Source organism: Camellia sinensis, chromosome 5, assembly GCF_055761805.1.
Source record: "Camellia sinensis isolate YWXY chromosome 5, ASM5576180v1, whole genome shotgun sequence".
Classification (NCBI taxonomy): Eukaryota; Viridiplantae; Streptophyta; class Magnoliopsida; order Ericales; family Theaceae; genus Camellia; species Camellia sinensis.
Genome location: NC_138965.1, coordinates 46514578 through 46529038, shown reverse-complemented (window position 1 = coordinate 46529038; position 14461 = coordinate 46514578).

Below are 14461 nucleotides of genomic sequence, written 5' to 3'. Positions count from 1 at the left end.
GTGCAATGCGCTAAAGTGCGCAATTGAAACACAATGCACAAAACAGTGCGATGAGCTAAACAATGCGATTGAAATGCAATGCACAAAACAGTGCGATGCGCTAAACAGTGCGATACGCTAAACAGCGCGATTGAAATACGATGCACAAAATAGTGCGATGCGCTAAACAGCGCGAGTGATATGCAATGTGTAAGTGCACAAGATAGTGCGAGTGGATGCATGTTCTATGCAAATGAGGTGCACGTGCCGATACAAATGGGGCACATGCGCCAAAGGGAGTGGGGCACACGTGCCGATGCAAATGAGGCAAATGAGACATGTATGCCTCATAAGACGCAAAATGATACAAATGAGACACGCATGCCTCATAGGATGCAAAAAGATGCCCAGTGCGACACGTATGCCACACGGGATGTAGATGGACTCAAATGCGTAACAACGCATGTGTTTCGGGATGCATGACAATGCATGGAATAAAAATGCAATGACAATGCATGGGAGATGGTCATGACAATGCGAGGGGTGCGTGTTACAACGCATGCAATATGTTCACGACAATGCAACTGTAAGGCGCGTGACAGCGCGATGTGATGCACCGAGAAAGTGCGATGAACGCGTGCAACGCACACGGGGTAACTTTTTGGATCTCTTTAAGAGGCAAAAAGGATACTAAAGGATACAACCCTGTACGAGTTGGAGTGCTACGCACGGCAGACGTGGTCCGAAGTCAAAACGGGGGCCGGTTGAGCATCGGAGATACACTTTCTTGCACTCTCTTGAGCTATGAAGACCAAAAACTTCTCATATGGCCTAAACAAGGTTGTGGGAACACCACCGGCCGGAAGGGGAGGCCACCGGCTGTCCACCGGCTGCAGAAAAAGTCCATCGGCACAAAATACTGCCGGCCGGCACAAAATATTACCGACCGGCAAAAAGTTGCTGATTCGGGGCAGTTTCGATTTTTCACTTCAGGTGTTTTAAAATAGGGTTTCAAACCCTAATTCCTCACTTCCCCACCGCCGAAAACTCTCACCCTCTCTCTTTAGAGCGTTTTTCTCTCCCCGTTTCTCCGTTTCTTCGCGTTCTACGCCCGTTTCGTCGTCGGATTCGCGATTTTCTTCGCGTTTTGGACATTTTCAACCGATCACATCTTTGTTTCGGTGCCTCGTTTGGCGTTCCCGTCTTTTTGGGGTTTGTTCCCCTTGCTTTCCTCTTCATTTCCGTGCCTTTTCACATTCCGGCCTTCCCGGCCATTTCCGACCTTCCCGGGGGTTGACCCTTCGGTTGACTCTTTGTATTCCGGCCCGATTTTCCTTCCTCCGGCCATTTTCACAGTATTCTTGATATGGCGGACGACATTCCACGTGGCGGGACTCCCCCGGACCACGAGATGGATCCCGGGGTCGAGCTTCTACCGTTGAGCAAGCGCCCGTTCGACCCGGCGACCTACCGACCGGCGATCCATGTTCTGCCCCCCAACGGCCTGCGCCAGTTCCGGAGCTTCGAGAGGCACGTGCCACCTAAGTAATTGCTGCGCGAGCCTACCTCTCACCTTTCCTTCGGCGCTTCCGAGGTAACTCTATTTCTTCTGCTTTACTTTCCGCAATGTAAGATACAAAAAACTGTCATAGCTAGTTGTACTCTTTAACTGCTTTAGTCTGGCATGCTATACACCGTAGTTGACTGTAATCATACATACAACTGATATCTACTTGAGACTGGCATATGCACACACACTGCACTAACCCCGAATCACCCAAACACACTGCACACACTGTATTTTACTGCAAACACACCGGTACCCGGTATTTGTCTGAATCTGTCAAACTATGCACACATGCTATACTGTACTGAACCACCCGAACATGCTGACACATCACACGCTGTAGTTCACTGTAAGCACACCGGCACCCGGTATTTACTTAAATCTGTTAAACTTGCACGCATGCTATCTCTGTTCTAAACCACCCTAACACGCTGACACATCACACGCTGTAGTTCATTGTAAGCACACCGGCACCCGGTTTTTGTTTAAACCTGACAAACTTGCACGCATGCCATATCTGTATGCTTCCCCAAACTGCATTTTGAATGTTGTCTTGCAATTTGTTATTTTCTTGTTTACAGGAGGATTCCCATACCATCCGCGGGTATGGGAACACTGGTGCTCGGGAGTGGTACGACGAGCTCCCTGACGCAGTCCGGCGTATAGTAGATCGAGCGGGCTTCGGCGCCTTCTGCCGAGGACTCTCCAGGCTTTCTACCTGCAGACCTCTCCTTGCCGCTCTGGCGGAGAGGTGGTGGGACACCACCGATTCGTTTCACTTTTCCACAGCAGGGGACATGACGATGACCCCTTATGATTTCTCGATGCTCACAGGCATCGGGGTAGGGGGTGATCCGATCCCCTTTGACATTGACATGGATGAGTGGACCGCCGCTCAGGTCCATCTGCTAGGTGAGGCGCCACCTCTAGCTCGTCCAGGTTTTGTGCGGTACTCCTGGTTCGAGGTCCAGTTTAGGGTCTGGCCCGTGTTGGAGGAGGAGGCACAGATGACCCAGGAGGACGTGGAGAGGTATGCTCGCGGCTTCCTCATGTTCCTGTTCGGGACGACCATCTTCGCCGACCGGGCGAACACCGTGCCTCTCTGTCTTCTCAGCGCACTGGTGGACGTTTGGGACATTTTACACTATGATTGGGGTGGCGCCGCTCTGGCCACCCTTTATGGATACATGAGCTCGGCTTCCCGCGGCAGCGGCCAGCTGCTCGGAGGCTATTGGCGGGCTTGGGAGGTACATTTCTTCTCCGCTTTTTTACATTTCTGTTTTCTGCTTTCTGTACTCTGTACACTGCACACACTGTAGTCTGCTTTGTATTTGTTGTATACTGTACACACGGCACACACATACATTCTGCTTTACACTGACTGTACACTGCTCACACTGTACACCGTACACAATACAATGCACAACACACGGCTCTGTCATTTCTGCTTTATTCTGTATTCTGCTTTATCTGATAAATGCACTGGTATTTACCTTGCAGTTGTGGGTTTACGCCTACTTTCCTAGGCTTGCTCCTGTGCCTGTCGCGGAGACCCCTCTGGTCGTCCCCTTCTCACGGCGATTTGACGGGAGATGCACCCGGCGGCCACGAGAGACATTCGGCTTTTTCCGCCGATACTTCGACACCATTACCCCCGCCGAGGTATGTTTTACTTGCAGTTCATTTAAGCTTCGCTTTTCCACTACATATTTCGAAAAAATAGTAGATAACAAACTGTCTGTTACTTTCAGATCACATGGCGGCCGTGGGCTCCCTTACCGGCGGCGATGCAGGATCGGTTTGCCGGTGCGGAGGAGACCTCGCGTTTCCAGATCTTGCTGGAGGGCCCGGTCTGTCGGGCTTGGTACCTGGGTGAGCGTTTCCTACGCCAGACCCTAGGGTTACCTGAGCAGATAGTCCCGGTTCACCCTCCTGCGGACATGAGGGAGACCGAGAGGCTCACGACCGAGCAGATGGACGATTACACCGTTGGCTGGGAGGAGGCCGGCTTCAGAGGCATCGGCGACTACCGAGAGTACGTGCAGACGTACCTGATGCGACCTCTGAGCGGCGGCCGTCGAGCAGAGGGATCCAGGTCGGTGGCGCCAGCGGCTAGGGCTGGAGCGGGAGTTGGAGCAGGAGCTGCGAGGAAGGCCCGAGTCCGGGGCAGGGGCGGAGTTCAGGGAGGACGGGGAGCTGGCTAGCCCGCCCTGCCTGCTGCACTGACTTTCCGAGGGCAGGGTGGGTCGACCTATCAGATCCCCTTCGCCCCTCCGCCAGCTGACCATGAGTTCATCGACGTCCCTGACTTACCACCGGTATGTATTACTGCATTTTGTACAGTCATTTCATTTCAGTTTATTTGATATTCCACAGAATATTAATGCATCTGACACTTTTGCAGGCTTCTTTTGAGTACACCCGTCAGTCGTTGGCGATGAATGCCTCGATGATGGGGATGCTTCAGCAGACTTTTGATCTCCTGGCCCTCTACAGCATTCCGGTATGTTCTTCTGACACTGGCCTCAAACCATTCATACACTGCTTTACATAATCTGATGCATGGCACAACACCTGATACACTGATCTCACAGTATCTGATACACTGCATACACTGCATTCTGCACTGTACTCTGTACTGATAAACTGCTCACGGCATTCACACACTGTACTCATACACTGCATTCTGCACTGATAAACTGCTCGCGGCATTCTCACACCGTACTCATACACTGCATTCTGCACTGATAAACTGTCTACAGTATACTGATGCATTTCCCTTTTGTGTACTTTTTCAGCCTCCTTTCCAGATTCCCATGGCAGGAGGTGCTCCAGCTGGACCTTCTGTCCCGGCTCGAGGGAGAGACGAGGAGGGTAGAGCATTCCCCCGCACCTAGGCGGGGCGCACTCATGTCGGGAGTAGCTCGCGAGCTCCAGTCCCGGACGATGGTGATGACGAGGATTCAGAGGCGGAGGCAGAGGCGGAGTCAGAGTCATCAGAGGAGGAGACCGGAGGCGGCACTAGCTCGGGCTCTGACGACGATGCTGATGATGCTCCTGGACCCTCGTCCAGGAAGAGGACTAGGACGGACTGACGGCCCCCCCCGGAGTGCTCGACATGGATGTAGATTTTTGATATTTTTCTTCTTTCTTGTACTTTTCTTTTGTTGGTAGTTAGATTACCTTGTACTGCCGCAGGTAGATTTTTGCTTTCCTCGAAACTTTGTACTTCAAAAGATTATGAAATGAACAGAGTTTTTTGCTTAAAAAGTGTTATATTTACATATCTCATGTACTGCATCGCATCACACCATATTACACCTCAATGTAAATGAAATTGATTGGTTGTCTGAAAATTGAACACTTGCACTGTAATGATCAGATAACTAAACAGCCAACAGCAAAATAACCCAAGCAACCCACTGCCTGATTCTGGACACACAGCCCTCACTCTGTTGGGGATCAATCTGCATACAGCCCATAACACAACATTCGGTTTATTCTGCACACACAGCAAATCCAGAACAAACAGCCCAATCTGACAAGACGGACTACGGAGGTGAAACCAACTGGAGTTGAAACACAATCGAATGTAGAGAATGGCACAACATTCTGAGCATAAACGATTAACTTTCGGAAAAGGGGTTTTCTTAACCGGGGTATCGAGCCTACAACTAAACACAGCGGGGAGGGCCCAAACAAAGAGATACACGACCTAAACACAACGAGACACGCTCGGGAGAAACCTAAAACAAAGGTTGAGGCAAACACAATAAACGACACTACACACAGACGCGTTAACAACGACGGGGGACCTCAGATCACGAGGAGCCAGTTTCTCTGGGTATTGTTTCCCACCCTTTTCTCATTTGTGATTCTCACTTCACTATGGCACTCAAACTCGGTTTTTCTCTCAAAACCCTTTGGCTCACTTTTCTCTCAACTTACACCTCTCTATTCTTTATTCTCTCATTTTTCGTCCCTGCCCGAGGTGATTAATGAATGAATAGGAAGGTTGCGGGCTCACGCCCGATGCCGCTAGGTCACAGCTATTTCTTCTGGTGGGTGGAGTGCCCTCCTGGCAAGTACATCAATGACGGGGGAAAAGACAGGACGCCTGACTCAACTGTGCCCCTAGTTCATCACTTTGACCATTTTTGTTTTTGCTTTCCACTAAAACAGTTTTGATCAAGATGAGAGTCGGATTAACGTACTCATCCGATTTTTGGTTTGAAAACCATGCGAGTCAGGCTGTAAGCACTGAAAATTTTCCTTTTTGGGTCCAAGAAAATGGTCCGGTTTTGGAAAATGGGATAGTTTTCGAGAAAATAGTCAACCTCAGTAAAAATTTTCAAAAACTATTTTTGCGAACAGCTGATGCTCAACGAGCATGGAACTTACTCTTTGAGATGCGCGACCTCGGATCGGAGGCAATGGAAAATTGCCCCTAGTTTGAATAACGCCGCATGGCAACGGAAAGTTGCCCCTGGTTTGAATGGTGGCTCGCGACGACTGGTGGCAACGGAAAGTTGCCCCTTGTTTGGATGGTGCCGCAGCAATCCGCAGACAGTCTTCATTGGTGGTGGCCGAACTCTTGGACACAGAGATGACAAAGACGATCATAACAGATATATGGACACAATCACCTTGGAGGCGTCGGCGACTGGACTTTGGGATGAAGTCGAAACCATTGCATGGACTGAGACGCTATGAAAGCGTTGGGGGGCTGGACTTCACGATAAAGTTGCCTACGTATCCCAAACATGGGAATCAAGCCTTACGTAGTTCCGGTTAAGGTACACTCGGGTATTTTAACCTTCACTTTTTAGGCTCTAACTTTTGCCAAGGTGCCCGATGCGGGTTTTCGACCTTGCGAGCTTCTTTTCATTTTCTTTTGTTCATTTCTTTTTCTTTTCTTTTTTTGCATTTTTTTCTTTTTCCTTCTCTTTTCTTTTCTTTTTGTTTTTTTGTATTTTTTGTATTTTTCTCTTGCTCTAACTTTTGCCTGGGTCTCCCTTCCGGGTTTTCGGCCCAGCGAACCTCTCAAAGGGTAAAAGTATAGCAAGTCCATGTCAAATGGTTTCTGAAATTGAAGCCTCTCTGTATCTAGGAGAACGGCTGTTGCAATGATTTGCTGATGACTCCATTCTGGTTGCTCCACCAGCTCCTTCCGGCGAGATCTATTCCTTCTGATTCGGCTTTGGTGCCTCTTGCTCGAGGGCTGCTTCCGATCTAGCCATACAAACCTTGCATGACGTTTGACCGTTGAACTTGCTGAACGGGTCCAAGGTCTGAAACGGATGGGTTGAATCTTGAGGCTGAGAGCGATCCTAGGCTGCACAATCTCAAGAGCGGTTCCACACAGGTCTTCACAGGGCCGTGTAAAACATTTGTTTTTGAAAGTTTTTAAGAAAGCGACGGATCGCTCGTGCCGAAGATAGTGTGGAACCAATCTGGATCAAGCCAGGATCCTTCCCAGTACTCGCGCTGACAAGCATGATTTCATTCATTAAGGGCTTAGCATGCCTCTCTTCCTCCCGAAATGATCAAAATTTTACAAAACCCGAGGAATTCCTTCCTCTTCGTTTTTATCACCACAGTGCTAAAAGGGGTTTTTAAAAAACTTAGGCTAATGCAATGAGTTTGGCGCACAGGAGAGCAGGCGAGATGTACCGTCAACCCATTCGAATCCTCTGGCACTTGTACTGAAAGTAAGCACGAAAGTGAGATAGCAACAGCTGTTTCATTCAGATTTGCTGGTATAACTGGCCCCTCGGCAGAAACAGTCTAAAAACAAAAACAGATAATTACAAGACAAAACGGTGTTCGGGACAACAACCCCATAATCACCTGGTATTCTATACAAAGGGGACTGACTCGATACAACAAGACAGACCCTTAAGCAAAAAGACTGACTCAAAACAAAGAGACAGACTCAAAACAAAAGACTGACTCGACACCCAAGCCAAGATTTAAAAAATTCGGTTTCACCGATGCTCAAAAATGCGTGCCAGACGCTACATCTAAAAAATGCCGAATGCCGCCCGCAGGTGGTTCACTTTCTGACTACATACTCGCAGTATCTGAGCCCTCAAAGTCCAACAACTGTGTGGTAACGGACTTGGCTGAGGTGGGCGGGAGGATAACCTTGTTATCAATCAAATCTTGCACCTCATGGCGGAGGCGGGAACAATTGTCGGTTGGATGGCCTGTCTGCTGGTAGTACGCGCAGTACTGAGCAGCATCATGCGTGGCTGGGAGGTTTTTTGGGAGTGGCCGAGGCTCCAAGGGTTTAAGGTGCCCCTTCTCGGCGAGGATTTGAAGTGCCTTGGACAGAGGAATGTAGAGAGCATGAAAGGCCCTGCGCCCTCGGGGCAGGTACTTCGGAGTCTGAGCACTTTTACTAGCCGCACAAGCGAAAGGATCGGCAGGCGCCACCTTAGCTTTCTGATCTTTCCCGGGTGCAAGGGCGGGAATAGGAGGAACTGTTCTGGCATGACGGGGCCTATCCCGATTTTCTGACTGACTTGAACTACTCTCCGGTAGAGTGGGGAAAGCATCCTCCACAGTTTTTGCCACGACTGCGGTTATCTGTTGCTTGTTCATCCCCCCGGCTTTCAAAGCCTCGACTGCCCACAGCAGTTGTTCAATAGGATCGGCATCTACCTTTGCTTTGTCTTTTCCTCTGGCCTCAGCCTGATCAAGGGTTTGGGTTGACGCTGGCATGTCATTGCCATAGTTGGAGGCCATCTCCGGTTGACTGAGTTCGATCACAATTCGCCCCAACAGCGGGGGCTCTTGGGGTACAAAACTCCCGGCATACGGTGCGGCTAGAGGTGATGCTGACATTCCGTAGGCGAGATCCGCCACGGACCTCTGGAGATCACCTATCATCCCCATTAGTTCAAAGGTGGTGGGCTCACGAGCCTGATACAACTGGAGGGCCCAGACCGGGTGCACAACAGGCGTCCTGGGTGAATGTGGTATACCCATGTTGGTCTCACTTTGCAGAGTGATCCCCTGATCCAATGCAGTCGTCATAACTACGAACTCTTCTGAATTCTGCGTCGTCATAGGTCCTGCCTCAGCAAGGGGGAACACTGGCTATTCTATATCAACTCTCTGACTTGCTGAACTGAAAGGAAAAACAGACAGCATTTCAGCCCAAACTGATCAAACACGGGTGTAGCCGAACAACTGTATTCCATTACTGATCACTGTTCCCCGGAATCACTGTTCCCAAAACTGAATCCGGATACCCGCAAATAACTGATTCTCAACAACACTGATTCTGGTGCCCTCGGGCCTGATACTCAAACTTGCAAACTGGTATGCATATTCCTGTAGAGATACACCCTAAAAGCACATAGCAAGTAAAGAGAACCAAAACACCCCTATGTTGGGGTAGGGTTTCCCTGTCCTCTTTTGTCAAGAGCTAGGGTTTCACTACGCACGCAGCGGTTTTCAAACAACCTAACATCGGGTAAGCAACCTGTCCTATCTTGGAATGGTCACTATGGATCCGAACATGTACTAGATCGAATGGTCGAAAAGGGTGCCCCGGTAAAACCGGGATTTGTGTTCCCATACTGTCAGAGCCCATAGCCGGTCAGCCTTATGGTCATGCCTTGACAAGACAAGCCTCCGGCAAACCGTTCAGGAATGGCAGATGGCAAACACTGTGTTCCTAGGCGCACCAATGCACATGCAATGCAAAGAAACACATAAGCGAAATCAAAACAGGATATCACGAGTTCGAGTCAAGCTCTCTAAAACACTCCCCAGCAGAGTCGCCAGAAACTGTAGACGCGCCCGCAAAGGGGGACCTCGCTACAGTTCGGACTCAATTTGTGTCACGATTCTAAATCTGAACCAAATAGTCCAAACCTGGCAAATCGTTTTGAGAAACAGATTTTTGAAAAAGTAGTGCCAAACATGGACTGCTTTGCCAGATACAGAGTCGCCACCTAAATATTTTAAAATGGGAGAATTTAGGAAACCCTGACTCGGTGCCGAAGGCCACATGTCCGTCATCACCGGAGTTGTCTTGGCTCGGGAGCTTGGGTACGATTGGGGAAGGTCAGCTATGAGCACTCCCTTTCGCCCGGTCTGAAGACCGGCCTCTACTAACCATGATATCCGTTTTTTGAAAACGTTATGTGTTCTTAAACCAGTTATTAGCCTAGAATTACTATGTTGTGCGCGCAGCAAACAAGTATAGACAAGATTGCCTAATTTGGAAATAAGCATTGCATATCCGTTTGTTTTGAAAAGCGTTTCAGAATTTGCTACTCGCAAGTAGGCTAAGATACGGATTTCAACGAGTTTTTCCAACTCAAACAATCCAACCTCCACCCACAGGCATCCAAACAGTTTATAACACATAAGCATCTAGCCACATGTTAAGCATGCTATCATGGCAACATTCACACTCATGCGATATGCTAAAGCGGAAATACTTACATCGTACTCCGTGCCAAAACAATAAACTAGTTAGCAAACATGCGTGCCCTAGTTCATGTTAAATTGCATAATGCAACACATACAAGATGCAATTAGATAGGCTCGGCTAACCTAAGCATGGCATATGAAATGCGATCAACTATCACATATTCACTTTTTGAATTGAAATACAAATGCAGTTAGCGTGATGTGCCGTGCCTAATGCATGCAATACAAATGCATGGATGCACGCATGCATAGCATAAGGTATGCTAAATTAAACGTGCCCTAATACTAACCAACAAAGCAGGTAGGTAAAAGGGAAGAAAGAAGTGGGGATTGGAAGACATACACACCACTCACACACGCTTATTACAGATTTGCCCTCACTCGGAGGGACCAAATAAATATTACAAATAATTAACTACGCAAGCTAATTAAATATTACAAATTGCCTAATCAACTAAGCAATTAACTAAAGCTAGAAAAACAGTAAACCGCCTCGGGGGGGAGGGCTCGATGCAATGCATGTTCGGTCCCGCTCGGAAATGCGCCGCCATGCATAGGCTGCCTCTGTTTTCCTCCCTTTACTCCTCTGGAGGCTGCCAAAACCTCAGGACTACTTCCTTGGATGCTGGGAGACATCACCGGCTGAATGGAATCTCCACCGGCAGTATGGTTTAGCCGCCGGCACAAATTGAAGCTATCGGCAGATAAAAGATTGCCGGTCGGCACTTGACACTGCCGGTCGGCAAAGAAAGCCTGCAGAACCTGCAACTCACAGCAACAGAGGGCAAGGCAAAGCATGGCAGCACAATTCAAGGCATATATGCACCAATCATGTCCCTTATCATGGTAATGACTCAAAGGGGCATGTGTCTCGATTCTCGGACCACCAATCACGCATTTCCATGCATGATGGCCCAAAGAATCAAGTATGCAATTTTCATGTCAAATGAAATGCAAACCAATCAAACAAACAAGGCCCAATTCCTATCACCAAGTCAAGGAATAAGGCATGCATGCAAGATGCAATGCAACCTAGGCATACAAGCTAAGGATGCAACATGGCATGGCAACAAACTTATGCAAGCATACAAGCAAACATGAGGCGACGCCAACCAATGAAAAGGTGGTCTTAAACATGAATTAGGCAACTCTAAATAGGCCTAAAACAGTAGCCATAATGACCAAAACAAGGGACCAAAACACATGCACGCATACATATGATTAAGGGCCAACACTTAGGCACAAATTGGACAACCCTCAAGCACACTTGAAAGGGGCAATCATGGACAAAATAGCATGCATTATAAGCCCTAAAATCATGCTATAAAATGATGCCCAAATCATGTTAAACGAGATAGGCAAATGCATGCAAGCATGGTCCTAATACTTGAGGCAAGTCATGAAGCTTTGAAACACATTTAGCATAACAATCACGGCATGCATTAAACAACTAAAAACAGATTTTTAGCATGTCAAAACAAGGCCAAAGGACTACTTAGATGGCATCTAAGTGACTCCAATTTAGAGGCATGCACAATGGTCAAAACATGGAGCATGCAACACATGCTTTCAAAGCATTAAAGAAGCATTCAAGGCAAACACATAGGCATGGAAATGGGACTGAAATAACATGTAAGATGGCCCCAAATCACCAAATCGATGCAAAGATGTCATGCTATACATGCACATACTCAAGGCCAACAAGCCGGAATGCAAAGGAGCTATACCAAGCATGCCAAATCCGACCCAAACACTTATGGACAGACCTAAAACATGTCAAAATGAGCACAAAATCTTCACAAGGCTAGGCCTAAAACATGCTAGAAACAAAGGCACACAACCTAAGACATGTTGAGGGATCACAAGGCATTACATGGCAACTATGCTAAGGATGCATGGAGTACCAAAACCAATTCAGAATCATGTTATATTATGGAAATATAAGCACGAAAAACAGTCTATACATGCTCAACACACACTCAAGCATAGGCTCCCTTTGGAGGCCAAAACATGCCCTTTTAAAGGACAATAAGGAGAGGGGGTGGCCCTCTCCTTCTTGGGACTTCAAGGCATCACCTTCACCACTGAAATCCCCCAAGATTTCAGTGGTGAAGAGACCCCGACACCAAAATCCCGGAGTTCACACAAAAGGGCACAAAATGAGGCCTTTCAAAGCCTAAGGGTATTCAAACTTACCCAAACCACAAAACACTCTTAATAAACAGTCAAGAGGGCCTAAAAACAGAACTTTTTTGTATTATACACTAAGCTCAAAAACGATTTTAAGATAGGTAAAAATACAATGCAAGATTGGGGAATAAAAAGGCTAGATTCTTATCCTTGAAGTCCTCTTCAACAATGATGCTCCAATGGCCTTCCTTAGGCTCCAAACTAGTCAAGAACCTCAAGAACAAGCCCCTAGAACCTTTGTTTCAAGAGGAAGGTGAAACACTAGGTGCTTGTGTGCAATAGTATGGACTACAACACACACAAGAGTAATATAGAGATAGGATGTATATGTAACTCAAACCCTAAAACCAGAGCTTGGTCTGTGTTTTCCTCTCTCTAAAATGTCTAAACTCTCTAACCTCTCCAACCCTAGCAACAAGAGAGAGCCCCTCTCTTTATAGAAGCTTCTTGTCTTGTAAAGCTTACAAGACAAGCTTCATAAGAGGGAGATCCCACCATACACGTGTATGGAGGGGAGCAAAAGCAAGACAGCTGTCTTAAAATATCTGCAAAAGCAGATGCACAGTAGTCGGCCGGCCAAAAATGCCATTTTGGCCAAAAAGAGTGCCGACCGGCACTAAACAGTGCCGACCGGCAATCTATATTGCCGGTGGAGACAAAAACCAGCCGGTGGCCTCTAGCCACTGCCGGTGGTGGGTGGGGATGGTCCACAAGCCCTACCCTGCCTCTCAAAGGCAAGATGCAAGTGTTTGGTGTACAACCAGACACTAAACGGTCGAGTTCGGAGATCCTGAGGCAAGGCGCGTAGCCGAGACCTCCGGGAACTCCAAACGAACACAAACATGGATGATCACCGAGTGTTCAAACGGTGACGTCCAAGTCTTGAGGACGGTCAAAAATGGGGTGTCTACAATTTTATAAAATTAAGATGGAATTTCTACCATGAAGGCTTGAATTGATGAGTTTCTTCCTAGCTCTCTTCTTCCCATTCTTTCTCTCTTCTTTGGTGAGCTCTTTAGAACTCCCTCAAGTTTAGTCTCCAACAAAATACACTTAGTCTCTCTCTATTCTCTTATTATTTGATGAGTAGCTTAGGAATACAATTAAGCTCTAATCTTCTTAATCCTTAATTACTTATGAGGTTAAACTAAACTAGTAAAATAAATTCATCCAAATTAAATTAATTGTCATCGTTACCTAATTTAATCCAAACTAGACTAAACTTACTTATATCGATATGGATTAGGCTCTAATTACCTATCCAATTATTTACTTCTAAGTTGTTTACATTATTGATTCAGACAGGTTCAATTATCACCTATTCATATCTGTTCACAATAGCAATACAATACATATAATACATGACACCATAATTAACACATAATCACATGATCAGTATTAATCACATAATTAGCTTAATTAATCAAGGAGATGGTTGTCACACCAGCACACTCAACAAGCCAAACCCTCTCTTCCTTTGACAAAAACTCAGCACAAGATACATATACACACACCCTCACTTCTTGTAACATGTACACGTACTTGCACATTTCTTTGAGCTTCAACACAACACATACATGCACACACACACACACATTTCTCTACACACACACATTTTTCACCACACCCTCACCTATATACACTCTCAAATTTTAGACCATTCTACAATTCAATTTATAATGAAGATTAATTTAATTAAGTAACACTTAGTCTTAATAAATCTCGATTAGCACATAATTTAATTAGTCTAATTTGACTTCTATTAGAGCCCAATTAATTATATTTAAATTTATCAATCTGAATCAAAATTTTAATTAAACAAATTAAGCTTATTTCCATCCTCAATTTTGGTTTTATAAATCATTAAGTCTTTCAATTTGAGATCAAACTCAAAATCTCCGCCATTAAATTATATACTCAAATTGGACACCTCATAAGTAAATTTAATTCATAATAATCTTAATTCTCAATCTTCATAACTTAATTAATTCCAATTCAGACCCACTTAATAAAATCTCAATTTTACTAAACTGTATCGAATATTTAATTAAACTCTCATATAGTCCGATACTTGAAATTAAAATAATTCAATTTACCAATTATACTCTCTTAAGCCATTTAGGCGTTCAATTTCTAATTCCAAAATAAATCCTCAATAGAATCAAATATGAATCAATCTCTACAATTTTCATAACTCCCAAATTAAATCAGAATAATTTAATTTCCAAATCTCCGTAATTAATTGAATGCCAATTATTATACATGGTAGGGTCG